The 12,188-nt window shown below is 37.9% G+C and overlaps 1 protein-coding gene across 6 annotated transcripts in view; it reads left to right on the forward strand.

Moving 5' to 3' along the window:
* Positions 1 to 12,188, forward strand: part of osbpl8 (oxysterol binding protein-like 8) — a 105,106-nt gene that overhangs the window by 34,126 nt on the left and 58,792 nt on the right. The window contains exon 1 of one of the 6 annotated variants that reach the window (XM_028450711.1): positions 2,231 to 2,298. The exons of the other annotated variants lie outside the window; for them this stretch is intronic. The gene's annotated coding sequence lies outside the window, so the exon portion shown is untranslated. Of the gene's footprint in view, positions 1 to 2,230; positions 2,299 to 12,188 lie in introns of those variants that run through there. 6 annotated transcript variants of the gene reach the window in all.

The following is a 12,188-nucleotide window of genomic DNA, read 5'->3' on the forward strand; positions in this document are numbered from 1 at the left end:
TAATCTGTAGAAACACTGTGTTGTGATCCAGACCTCCAGGCTCGACAGCAGCTGAAACACGTGTTCCTCCACTTCTCTTGCCATGGGCGCTGGCAGGATCGATCCGTGCACACAACCTGATAACGTGACAGATACCCCCACACAGAGGCCGTATCTAGTTCCTCCTCAGCATGCAGGTGATATATTGTGTGTCAAGCACATGGGCGACTATTATGATGGATTGTTTTCTTCCGGATTTATTACAGACAGGCAGCCTGGAAATCATGTGTCATGTATTTATACATGTATCCTATCTTGCTGCTTTCAGTCAGTGGAACATTTACACCTTTACCCTCCATTTATTGCCAACTGCAAAGTTACCTCTGTTGCTGTGTTAACTTAATCCAGGGCTCTGTTCCCTTGTAAAGGCTTACATTGATTCCATGTTTTTGCATTTAAGATACAGGGAGTTAGTTGATTATGATGCTATCAAGCTCCTTAAAGAGTAAGTAGTACACCCCTGCTTTCTGCTGACCTGTCTCTAGGAGGGGAATTCAAAAATGCCTTGATTATGGGCATTACTGCTGTAGTTGTAAGACACGCCCACTCTGTGCTCAAAGAAAGACGGTAATACACACAATGATGTGTCTGTACACACACACACACACACACACACACACACACACACACACACACACACAGCGCGTTCATAAGGTGAAATTTGTCACAACAACCACAGGCACACACAGTCACGACGTGAAGCTCACACACAGCCTTACAGACACCACTCAGGGGCAAACAGCCCTGCTCTCCCATCACCTCACACTCACAGCGCAGTGCACACATGTCCACGCTCACACAGAGACAGACGGGAATACACACATAGCATAGATGTGTCTGTAAATACACACATTGCTTGATGAACACTCTGATTAGACCAGAATCTGCTCTTTATAGAAGCACAAAGTCACAAACATCACCGCACACGGAACACAGTGGACTTCCTTATTGGCTGTCAATCAATGCTCACTGAGGGCTGTGATTGGAGGAAACCCTCTCCCTGCTCTCAACTTTAATAGGAGGGGCAGGGCTAACAGTGAAAGTTGATGATGGAATCCGAAAACACTACCTAATACCCAAATACATATGTAATCAGCAGAAAAAAGTTGGTTTGGGGTTTAGTTACTCTTTAAAACAACAAGCAGTTTCTTTTGCTTGTTGCTATGAATAGGTTCCACATGGCTTTGAAAGAAAAAATCAATCTCTATGCCATCATTTGAATGAGCAATATGAGTTTGACCTGTTAACTTTCTTTCAGAAGTCTAAATGTTAGATAGAGTCAAGGACAGTTACTTTTGTGCCATTGATTAAACATGAAACAGATGTTACTTTTCACACAAAGTTCTTGTGACTCATGAGAGATTTTATAAACCAGAGATTGTCCAAAGGCAGAATGAGGTATGTGTCACTTTTCAATTAGACATGCTTCAAATAGTAATAATAATAGTATAATACTAGTTGGGCAAAAAGAGAAACGCTGGATATGGGCTCTACTGGACACGACTTTGGCACCCTTGCATTAGAGCCTTCCAAAGCATAACTTTGTATTTCCTTGACGCTCACAGCTGAATAAATATGAACTCTTCCCATCCATAGTGGAGTAATACAGATACACTTTTTGGACAAGCCCACAACATAAAATACTGTTCTTCTCTGTAAATCAAAACTCCTAAACAACATATTCACCTTTTGCATTATACAGCGCACATAGTTGCAGGTAAATAGAAACTTGAGTGCATTTAATCTTGCCTGCAGATGGTTTTCAATCAGTGAGGGAAGGAGTAGCTGTGTGGTTTCTGGTGCTGTGCTTGTACACTAACTGGTTGCTCTTATAGCAGGTTTCAATACAGAAGTATTTCAGTTTGTGCCTTCCTGTTCAGCCATTTCTATGCAGCGAATTGCTTACTTCCTTGTTTTGGTGGCTTTACTTTTGGTGGATTTTTGTGTGAGACTACATGAGAAGCGGTAAATGAAGAATATATTAACTGCCAGTTAGGACTGAATATTGTGCATGTTCGCGAGAGGAAATGGCATACAATAATGACAAATGACTGGGACGAAGATAAAAAAGCGACAAGAGCCGGAAAGAAAGGAAGCAGCACTCAGCAAAGTGATAAAAAGATAGAGAGAGGCTTGAGTTCCCTGCCTTGTCTCCTCCCTTCAGTGTTTGGTGTCTGTGCAGGAGAAGTGACACATCTGAGCTCAGGGACTTGTCATCCCAGGTTCAGTCTGAACCAGGAGGAGCAGCAGCAGCACATGGTACGCTCTTTCTCTCTTTGTGTTTACGAAAGGCAGTCATGTGTAGAACATTTTAGCTCTGGAGAGAATAGAACACAATGTGTCGTGTGAAAGTCAGCAAGGCTTCTCTCTTGACCATTTATGATGTTGTTTCCATGAGGGCTCAATGTTTGTCTACTATGTTTAGTCACTGAATGAAGACCGCTTTACTCAAGAGCAACATCTTCATCCTGCTTAAGTTTATTTTCTGCATATTTTCTACACTGTGGACTGCATGTGTATGACAGGATTTGCGCTGCTGCATTCTGGTATCTAAAGCATGAATATAATCAGACCTAATACTAGAAAATGGAGAGGTGGAAGAGAGATATTTGTGCATTTTTATAATTGGATTTTGTAAAATCCAATGCGACAAAAACACAACTGTTTCCATCAATAAGTAATCGGGATTGGTTCTAACCCCTGGCTGTGTAAGCTCAAGATCTGTGGCTTTGACACAGTTATAAATAAGCAGTTTTTCCACATTTGTGTTTGTCACATTTTCCCCAAAAGGACTCGGCAGGAGTATTTTCTGCATCCAAGTAGTGCAGGCAGTTGGAAGTGTAATCAGATGGACAGTGTTTACAAAGGCCTGTTCTTGCTGCTGGGGTCATGATCTCACACAATGAATATACAGAGTGGGAAAAGCCTGCAATTGGTTTCACACAAAGGACTTCTCAATTGGGAATCCAAACCAGGAATACTCAAATTAGTTTTTTTCTAAAAAAAAACAAAACAAAAAAAAAAAAAACAGAATGTTGGCTTGACTTGTAATGTTTTTACAGCAATCACAATCAAGTGTGTTAAAGGAACAAGAAATTATGCATTGGTGTGTCTGTGTCTGTTGCTAGTCTGTGGTGCATCCATCAAGTCAAAGGAAGGAAATACTGCCAATGGTTGGTGACATGCTCAGAGTGATGCACAGTTTAGGCAAACTGCTGCATCTCAATCTGCTTCAGGTATCGGATGCTGGTTCTGCAGCATATGCAAGTTAAGTGTGCTTTTGGCTCTGGGGAATAAACTGTTTTTGAGTCTAGTAGTCTGAGTTTTGATGCACACATAGGGCCTTCCAGAGGGCACAAGGTTGAACAGGTGTTAGCCTGGGTGTTAACGATTCTTTGCAATTGATTTTGCACTGCTGAGTCATTGAGGAACGGGAGAGGACATCTGAGCATCTCCTGTGTGGTTATTTTTTCTCTGCGCTAGTACAGTTGGCATACTAGACTGTGGTGCAGTAGGTCAGTAGACTATTAACTGCAGAGTGGTAGAAGGTAACCAGCAGTTTCTCCTTCAGGTTGTTCCTCCTCCGTACCCTCAGAGGGTGAAAGACTCAAGTCATCTCCCCCTGAAACTTGACCCACCACTGTTGTTGTCGTCTCTGAATTTGACAAAGGTGTCCTGTTGGTCAGCTGGAGAGCATCAGCCGTATGTGTAGAGAGAGCCCACACCCTTGTGAAGAGCCAGGGCTGAGTGTGAAGATGGAGGAGTAGGAGTTTTACAGTCTGAGTGTGGTTAGTCCGGAAGTCATTTGTCAAGTTCTCTCATTTCCCTGTTTAGAGTGTTAAAAGCTGAGCTGTAATCAATACAAAGCATCTGTAGATAAATCCCCTAATGTCCAAAGTGGCTCAGCGCAGTGTGGAAAGCTACAGCCATTGCATTTTCATTCCTCGGTTGATTCTTTGGCTCAAGTCGATATGCAAACATGTGTGTCAAAGGTGGATGTGAGACAGGTCTTGGTGAGGTGCAAAGTCTGTCAAAGCAGTGTGCAATGATGGCTGTAATGCAACCAGGCAATAGTCATTGGGGTATTTAGTGGATGATTATCTGGGTACAGCAGCTGATTTGAAGCAGGGTGAGAATGAAGCTTGTGTCAGGGAAAAGTTGAAGAAGGTGGTGAAGGCCCCTGACAGCTGGTCAACACATGCCTTGAGCAGCTTCCCAGTACTTATTCTGGGCCAGCAGCTTTCCTGCTTCACTTCACTGAAACAGGAGGGGAGGTGTGCCAGGGGCTGGTGAGGGCTGTAGGAATGTCACTTTGTGCTGCTCTGGTGTTTCAAAAAGAATGAATTAGCTGCAGGTTGTTGTTACTGTTGTCCCTAAAGTTTGTGAGTCACTGAAAGACCTTCTACATCTGCTGTGGGTTGTCATCCAAGAAATGAGGCTGGAGAACTTATTCATATTTGGAAAGTTCTTATTGTTTTTTTCAGTTCAATGTATTTAATTCCTTTGAAAGTATTCACAAGTTTCTCAATCAAACCGTTCTGTACCTGAGCTCATTAAGTCCTCTCAGAAATGACATATTTCCAAGGGTGTCATCACTTTTTTTTATCTCAAGAACATGTACCTCCTCACACCACTGCAGCTCTGAGCCTCAGCTCCACTCCCGCTGAGATGAAACTGAACCCCCCCTCTGTGTGAGGCTCGACTGCCACCATTTAAGTTTAAAGACTGACATGAGATGCTGCTGTCTAATGAAATGTTGTTGGCAATACGAGTGAGGTTCCTGATCCCCCCACATCGTGCATGCACACACCAATGCACACTTTCATATACACACACCAATTTGGAAATGACTATTTAACACTGATTGCATGTGTTTATATTAAAGCTGCTGGGGATGATGACTAATATTTTTTCAAACACAAGTAAAGACATAGTGTAGGCCTCATAGATCAATAAATTGGAAGGTATTTTTTTTTTCTGAGAAACGAAGATTGTTATTGACTCTTAAACAATGAGATTCTATAGTCAAATGGTCATGTGACTTCAACTTCTGAAAAGTTTTGTGGGATTTGGAGTCCTGTAGAACAATGCAAAGACGATGTCGAAGCTGAAAAGTTTCTCTAAGAAGTGTGTTTGTACATCATTTGTGTTTCTACTTTGCTTATGGTATTCTCTGTGATGCGGTCAAGCTGATTTCGGCTGTATTCGGGTGTTTCCCTGGGAAGCCAGAACGTCATCATCCACTATTGTTTCGTGAACAACTTTTAATCCATTACAACACCAGAAATGTGTCTTTGTCAGTGTATTTGAACAACTTTTGAATAAAAAAACATGTACAGTTTGAAAATATTATATTTGCATCCAAAGCCTCTTCGAAGTTGAATATCCACTTGTTAAATTTTTCATTTAGTAAGCTTTCTAAAGAGCAGGAATTACCATTTTTCCAACCACATAAAAAAAAAGAAAAAAATAGAACTCAGGCAATTGATGGTGAGGTGGTAGTTTTAAATTGAAATGAGTCATTCTGAGTCATAGTTCTGTCTCATTTTAGATTCTTTGTGACTTGATTTTGCCAAATATAGCATATGTTTGTGATTGTCCGTGTCAGTGTCTGCTAGGAAAGCAGCAGCCCAACATACTTACCCTTGCAACACGTACAGAGTGAGAAGATTGAGGTTCATATCATCTTCCCATCTTCCATAGTGGAATTTGCTTGTTCTCTCTGATGACATTTGGGTTGTGGTCCTGTTACCTCCACAGCAGTAAAACACTGTGTTGAATTTTTAATTTTAAATGTTTTAAAACAATTTTATTTCTATATGCATGTATTTATTTTTAATTGTGATATCACAAAAAAAAAAAAAAAAACAATCGACCAATCATTGTCAAAAAAACTTTCAAAAAAATTTACATTCTAATATTTTTAATATAGTTCCTTAAGTAGCCAATTTTCAATTAAATCTGTTTTCCATTATAAATCATTAATTTAATTTACAGTGTATACTGTACATCTAAATTAATAAATACTTACCTGTGATAATGCATTTAATTTTGGGAGAAATTATTGAATTGAGTGTGAAAACATTTTAGTTTAAAATAATTAGCATTTATTTGTAAATATTCAAACAAATAAACATTTTCACTTTCCAGTTTAAGAGATTGTTTATGAAACAATAAATCAAATATCAATTATGATAAAATGTATTTTAAATGAAATGTTATTATATTTATTCATAAGCCATTTTTTCAAATATAAGTTTTAATGATGATGACAAAAAACTAATATGAACTAAAACATAATAGGAGGCCATTTTTGAAGAAGGTGGTGATGTTCATTACCATAAAATGACAAAATGTGCAAGGCTCTGTCTTTGCTGTGTCATGTATCCCTGCTGCAGAAACGCCCAGAGTGGAGCAGGAGAAATAAGTGGAGCAGATTCAAACATCTGTGAGTCATCATCTTAGTGTTCCAGCTCCAATTAAAATCAGAGACCTGGAAGTTTGAGAACTGCTTTAATTGTGGATAATTGTGCTGGAAGGCAACACCCTAGAATATTTGGGGATGAAAAACACACCAATCTTTCTAAGCAAAATTTTAAATGGTAAATTGTGTGGCAGGACATTGTCCAAGTACATTACAACACTTCTTCTCATTATCTTTGATATTATATAACTCATGTGCAAAATGAATTGAGTCAATATCAATTTAAGCCCAATGTAACGCCTGCATGTAAAACTTGTATCATCTTGCATTGAACTTTGATTGTTTCAGGATCAAAATACATAATGTTGTATCTTTGACATCATTAGTGATTCTGTACATGCCATTAATCAAAATTGGACCACAGTTAGCCATGCATCATATTCAAGTTGAACTACCTGGAACCTCGGGCAACATCTGTGTGTCCTCTATTGAGTTGTTGCTTTTGGCTATTTTAGTAGTTGATCTATCACTGATCATTAGAATTATTAGTTGACTAGTCACACCATGAACAGCATTGTTTTTGTTTCTTTGTGTATGTATTTACCAATCTTATTCTGTATTGAATTGAATCTGTTGCATTTAATATACCAAAGAACTGATGGATTGGATTCCCCAATATAAAAAAATCTGATTTTTTTATCTGCAGTTGATTTAGAAACAATGACAACAGCACATGCTACATCCAAATCTTTTGTTCATTTAAAAGGTGGACGTGGACAAAAGTCAATGATCTTACCCACCATTCTTCAGCTCTGCTCATAGTTGGAGCCTAAAGTTTCGAGTAAACCAGCTACTGTAGAATTCTTGAAATGAGTGAACAGCTTGGATCCCAGCAAGCAGTGATTATTTCATGCTCTACTTTAAACTGTGCTTGGCTAACCAAGCTAGCACTGGCCACACTCCTGATGATCAAACCCTGATTTATGGAGCTTGTTGTGTTTGTACTGCAGACTTAAATCATCTGCCATCTGGACACAACCCAAAAGCTGCATTTCATCCTGTGAATCTGCAGCCAGCTTGAACTGGGTGTCAGGCGCCTTCACTCACCTCAGTCACTGACAGATGTTTCTGTTCTTTGATGGATGAAGCTGATGTGACACTTCTCAGCAGTGGCACACAGATTTCACATCTGCATGGTTCTTCTGACACATAAAGTATTTGGTAAACTGATACTGACGTCAGAGCTAACTGTTGACCTTGAGTATAAAAATTCCAATGCCAAGATTTTCTTGTTTGATTGAAAGGAAACAGAGTTCTTAGATATTTCTCATATTTAGCACATTAGCAGTGGTCATTTTAGGGGTTTATGGCAGCATTTGAGAGGTGTGTTCAGAGACAGTTTTTGCTTGGGTTAAACATGTTCATATAAAGCTGACAGCCCTCGGAAAAAATTAGATACCACTTAATTAACAAAGAAATTTTATTTTTAAAAATATGGCAACCAGTTATTTCCCTGTTACTTAGTTGAAGTACTCCTCTGTATTGTAGTCTGTCTTGGGTTTATTTGTATGTTACCACCTTTTTCTGTTGTTTGTATGTTGTTAAAATGATAAATGCAATAAATAAAAAATATATATATATAAAAGCTGACAGCCCAGACAGAGTAAACTTAGCACAATTGTTCCTTTAAAACGGAAAATAAAATGAAATCTTGCTTTATGTGCCTTTAAAGAGGGCTGTAAAAGGAAGCTAGATTTGCTTGTGCATACAATTTCATTCTTTGTGGCCTCCATTCTAATGAAAGTACTCATGAAAGTGCAGTGTGGTAGGAACCTGTTTACTGAGTGCATTTATTCTGTCCTCCTTACAGGAAATGACCTAATTAACCCCAAATGATCACCAAAAAATCAAGGATTTTAATTTTTTAAGTTTTTTTTATTTAAAGTTAAGATACTGTAATTTTAAATCTACAAAGTTATAGAGCCAGTTATACATTAATTTGCTTAATACGATTTATATAATAAGATTTAAACAAGGACCAAACGTGTCGTTTTAAATAAGAGAAGACATTTTGTGTAGATATTAAACAATTGTTGGAAGCTCACGTTTAATTTTCTTAAAAGTCACTGAAATAAATGTTTCTAAATATGGCTTAACAACCGTTTTCCTAAGTTTTTCAAATGTGTAATATTAATTATTTACAAGAAGGAATTTATGGATCTCTTGACTACAATTATTATAATGTATGTTAATGTGTCCATATGCTACTTTAGTGTTTAATAATCTATAATACTTACAAAAATGTTAAAATGTTTGCTAACTATTTTATAACAAACATGCACAATGATTTTTTAGTGCCATGTAAATATTAGCGAACACACGCAAAACCTATAACATTTAATCTGTTTGTTCCTGTGAACAAACCTTAAACAGGTATTAACCACAAGGCCCACAGGAAACATATTGGCTGATTATGTGATGGAGCAGTGCAGACTTCTTTAATATCAGAAGCGTGAGCTGTTACAGGAGCCTAGTTTGTTCTGACTCATCCTATTTGACTTCTACAAGATCAAACGCAGCAGGTCAGGGTTCGCTCAGAGTCGAGTATTTCAGCAATACCTGACAGTCTGTGTTTGAATTTGTAAGGCGTCTCCGATGTCATGGGTTTGGAATTGGGTGTGTGAGCGTGTGCAAATATTAAGCTGCCACAGATTGCTAAAGCAGTTTTTTTTTTTGTGTGGAAATGGGTGTAAACTTTACCTGAAGAGAAACAGTTTGGACTGTTGATTTGTCTGTTAGTAGATAAGAGGGTCTGTGAGCCCGCAGGGTGTCAGGAAGTCTTTCTAATCTGACAACAGCAAGAAACTTAAAAAATGGAATCCAACAGTCACTTTGCAACACTCCCTTTAACTTGAGAAAGTCCATGTTCTTGGAGTCAAATGCAATGTTTACCAAATGCTCACAACCATTAACTCATTATTGAAAAAGGGGGTCTATAATGAGCTCACTATGAAAGCTTCTGATTGCATTAGTGCTGCCCATTGAAGTGGAGGTTAGTGACACTCTTTCTGTCAGAAGACTTATTATCAGCAGTGTTTTCCTTTCAAATGAGATCTACCAACTCTGGTCTCCAAGGGTTCAGTTCAGTGAGATGCATTATTGCCTTGTTACCAAGATTTTAGTGCAGCTGCTTGAGAACACATTATTATTTTAGCTTCTCAAATATTGTGGAGAAATCCAGTTGAAAACTGCTACTGTCTGGTGTGTGTCACAGAGGGAGGACAAGGTGAAAAAGGGGTAGAAGGATTGAGGTTATAGACTAACTTAAAGAGGGCAGGGGTACCTCTTAAGTCATTATCAAAAACAAGAAATTCCAATTGGCATATTGCAAAATTGTGTACTTTTATGAATTAGACTCGGAAAGGAAATGCCTATTATGGCAACATTTGAAGAGTCATCGCATGAGTATACTATTAGTTGTGCACTCTGGTAAAATAGGAGTAATTTTGTAAATGTTAAAAATTTTGCAAAATAATCAAAAGTAAAGAAACCTTAAAGGAAATATGTATTAAAAAAAGACTAATACCTTGTCTATTACACAACATGATCAACCATTTTAGGGCTATGGCTATATTTCATTGAGCCAATGACAGCTTTTCATACCATTGTAAAGCAGCATTAACTAGGGATGTAACGATTAATCGTAAGGCAGTTAAAAATCGATTCATAGGTATCACGGTTGATATCGATTTTCTGACAATTGAATTGCAGTACTTTTTTTAACCAGCAGAGGGTTAAATCCGGAAGTGTTGGGCGGGGTCTGCTAATACTTTCTTTCTGGCTGCCTTCTAATCTTAAATATGTTAATAAATGATTCATTACCCCTTTAGTACCGAAAGAATATCTGTAAAAGTCACATTTTTCTATTAGCTCTGTCTGCTAGCATAGCTTCTCTTCTTCACTGCAAGATACGTATCTGCATGCCAACCGACCACTGTGTTACCAGCGCCCTCTGCTGGTCCAAACAAATATGACGTAAATCAGTGCAATGACGGGTTTTTTTTTTTTTTAAAGTCCAATCGTTAAGGCACAAAATACATTTTCAGTTGCACTTTTAAAAGAAAAAGAACTATTATGCAGTTTTGCATTGTTTATTATAGAACCAGAATTTAAATTAATAGGCTTCATTTTCATTTGTATTATTCCTTTATTTATTTAATTCAAGATTTATTTTTAGTTAAATTGCATTGTTTTGAATAGTTTATCAAGGAATTCTTTTGACAATGAAAAATAAAAGGAAAATAATACAGTATTTTCTTGTTTTTTTTTCCAAAAAAAAAAATTGTCTACAGTCCCATTTTGTAAATGAAAAAAAATCATGAGAGAATCATATCGTGAACCCAGTATCGTGAATCGAATCGTATCGGGAGTTGAGTGAATCGTTACATCCCTAGCATTAACCAAGCGTTGGATTGTTCTCTCACTAATAGGCAACATGAGCTGGGTTCACACCGTTGTGAGAAGTTAGTTTTTCCCCTAATGATGATGTTGTTGCCATGGTAATGCTGGTGGGGTTGGAATCATAGTATTACAGCGTACATCCAGAACCAAAGGAAAGAAAGGCTTCACCAATGATATTTGGATCAGCAGGAACAAGTCCATTTCAATGATCATCAGCACAGTCATCACAACACATTTCATATACACATCACACTTCTGGTTATAGTAAATGTATTATTAAGTGGTCATGTTTCACCTACTTTTATTTGCCATTATGAAAAAATTATCACCGCCCTTATTCGTTGTCAGTTTTCATACCCGGTAGTTAAATCTGACAGATTTATTTTAGAGCCTCCCACTGTTTGAGAAATATGTCAAACCTGAATTTTTTTTTTTCACCTTTATTTAACCAGGAAAAAAATCCCATTGAGATTAAAAACCTCTTTTTCAAGGGAGTCCTGGCCAAGAGGCAGCAAAGTTACAACACACTGAACAGAAATACATTTACATTACATTAAAATGATAGATTGAAATGAATAACTTGCAACAGATTTAATTCATTTTTATCAAAACGTTATTTTAATGAAATTCAATAGGAGCCATTTTCAAAAAATGTGGATGAAATGGGAGTTTTCTCTATGTTGCAAGTTTGCAGATTAGTTAATTCTTAGAGGTTTAATAAAGATACACATTTCAAAATAGATCTTGGAACAGTAAACTTTTTTGACGCAAATCTTTGAATACTGAAGGTGGGATGCAACAAATCCCGACCTCTCATTTGCTTGAATAATAAGAGATTAAAGGTGCAGTCCGTAAATTTCAGATCCCTCCCTCCCTGCTGCTCTCTTGCCCTGCCTCCAAAGTCCCTCCCTCTGAGGAGCAAACAAGCTAACGTTAGCCCCACAGCAACATCACAGTAATATAACATGCACTGTTAAAAGCATATTACTGCAGCGCTTTCCTCTCTTAATGTGCACACACCAATCTATCAGCAGCAGCAGCAGCGTAACAACACAGTGTCACTGATAGCAGCCCACACAGAGGCTGCAGTGATGGCAGCGCGCACCCAAACAAACACATGCACTACAGAGTTCTAGTGTAACAATTACAAATCAAACATTATGTAAATCAAGCAGCAGAAATTACCTTTCAAGCAGAAAAGTTGCCAATTCCATCTTCTACTCTTCCAGATCATACAGTGTAAAAAAAGACGGCGCTCCAGGCA

Source organism: Gouania willdenowi, chromosome 6 (assembly GCF_900634775.1).
Source record: "Gouania willdenowi chromosome 6, fGouWil2.1, whole genome shotgun sequence".
NCBI lineage: Eukaryota > Metazoa > Chordata > Actinopteri > Blenniiformes > Gobiesocidae > Gouania > Gouania willdenowi.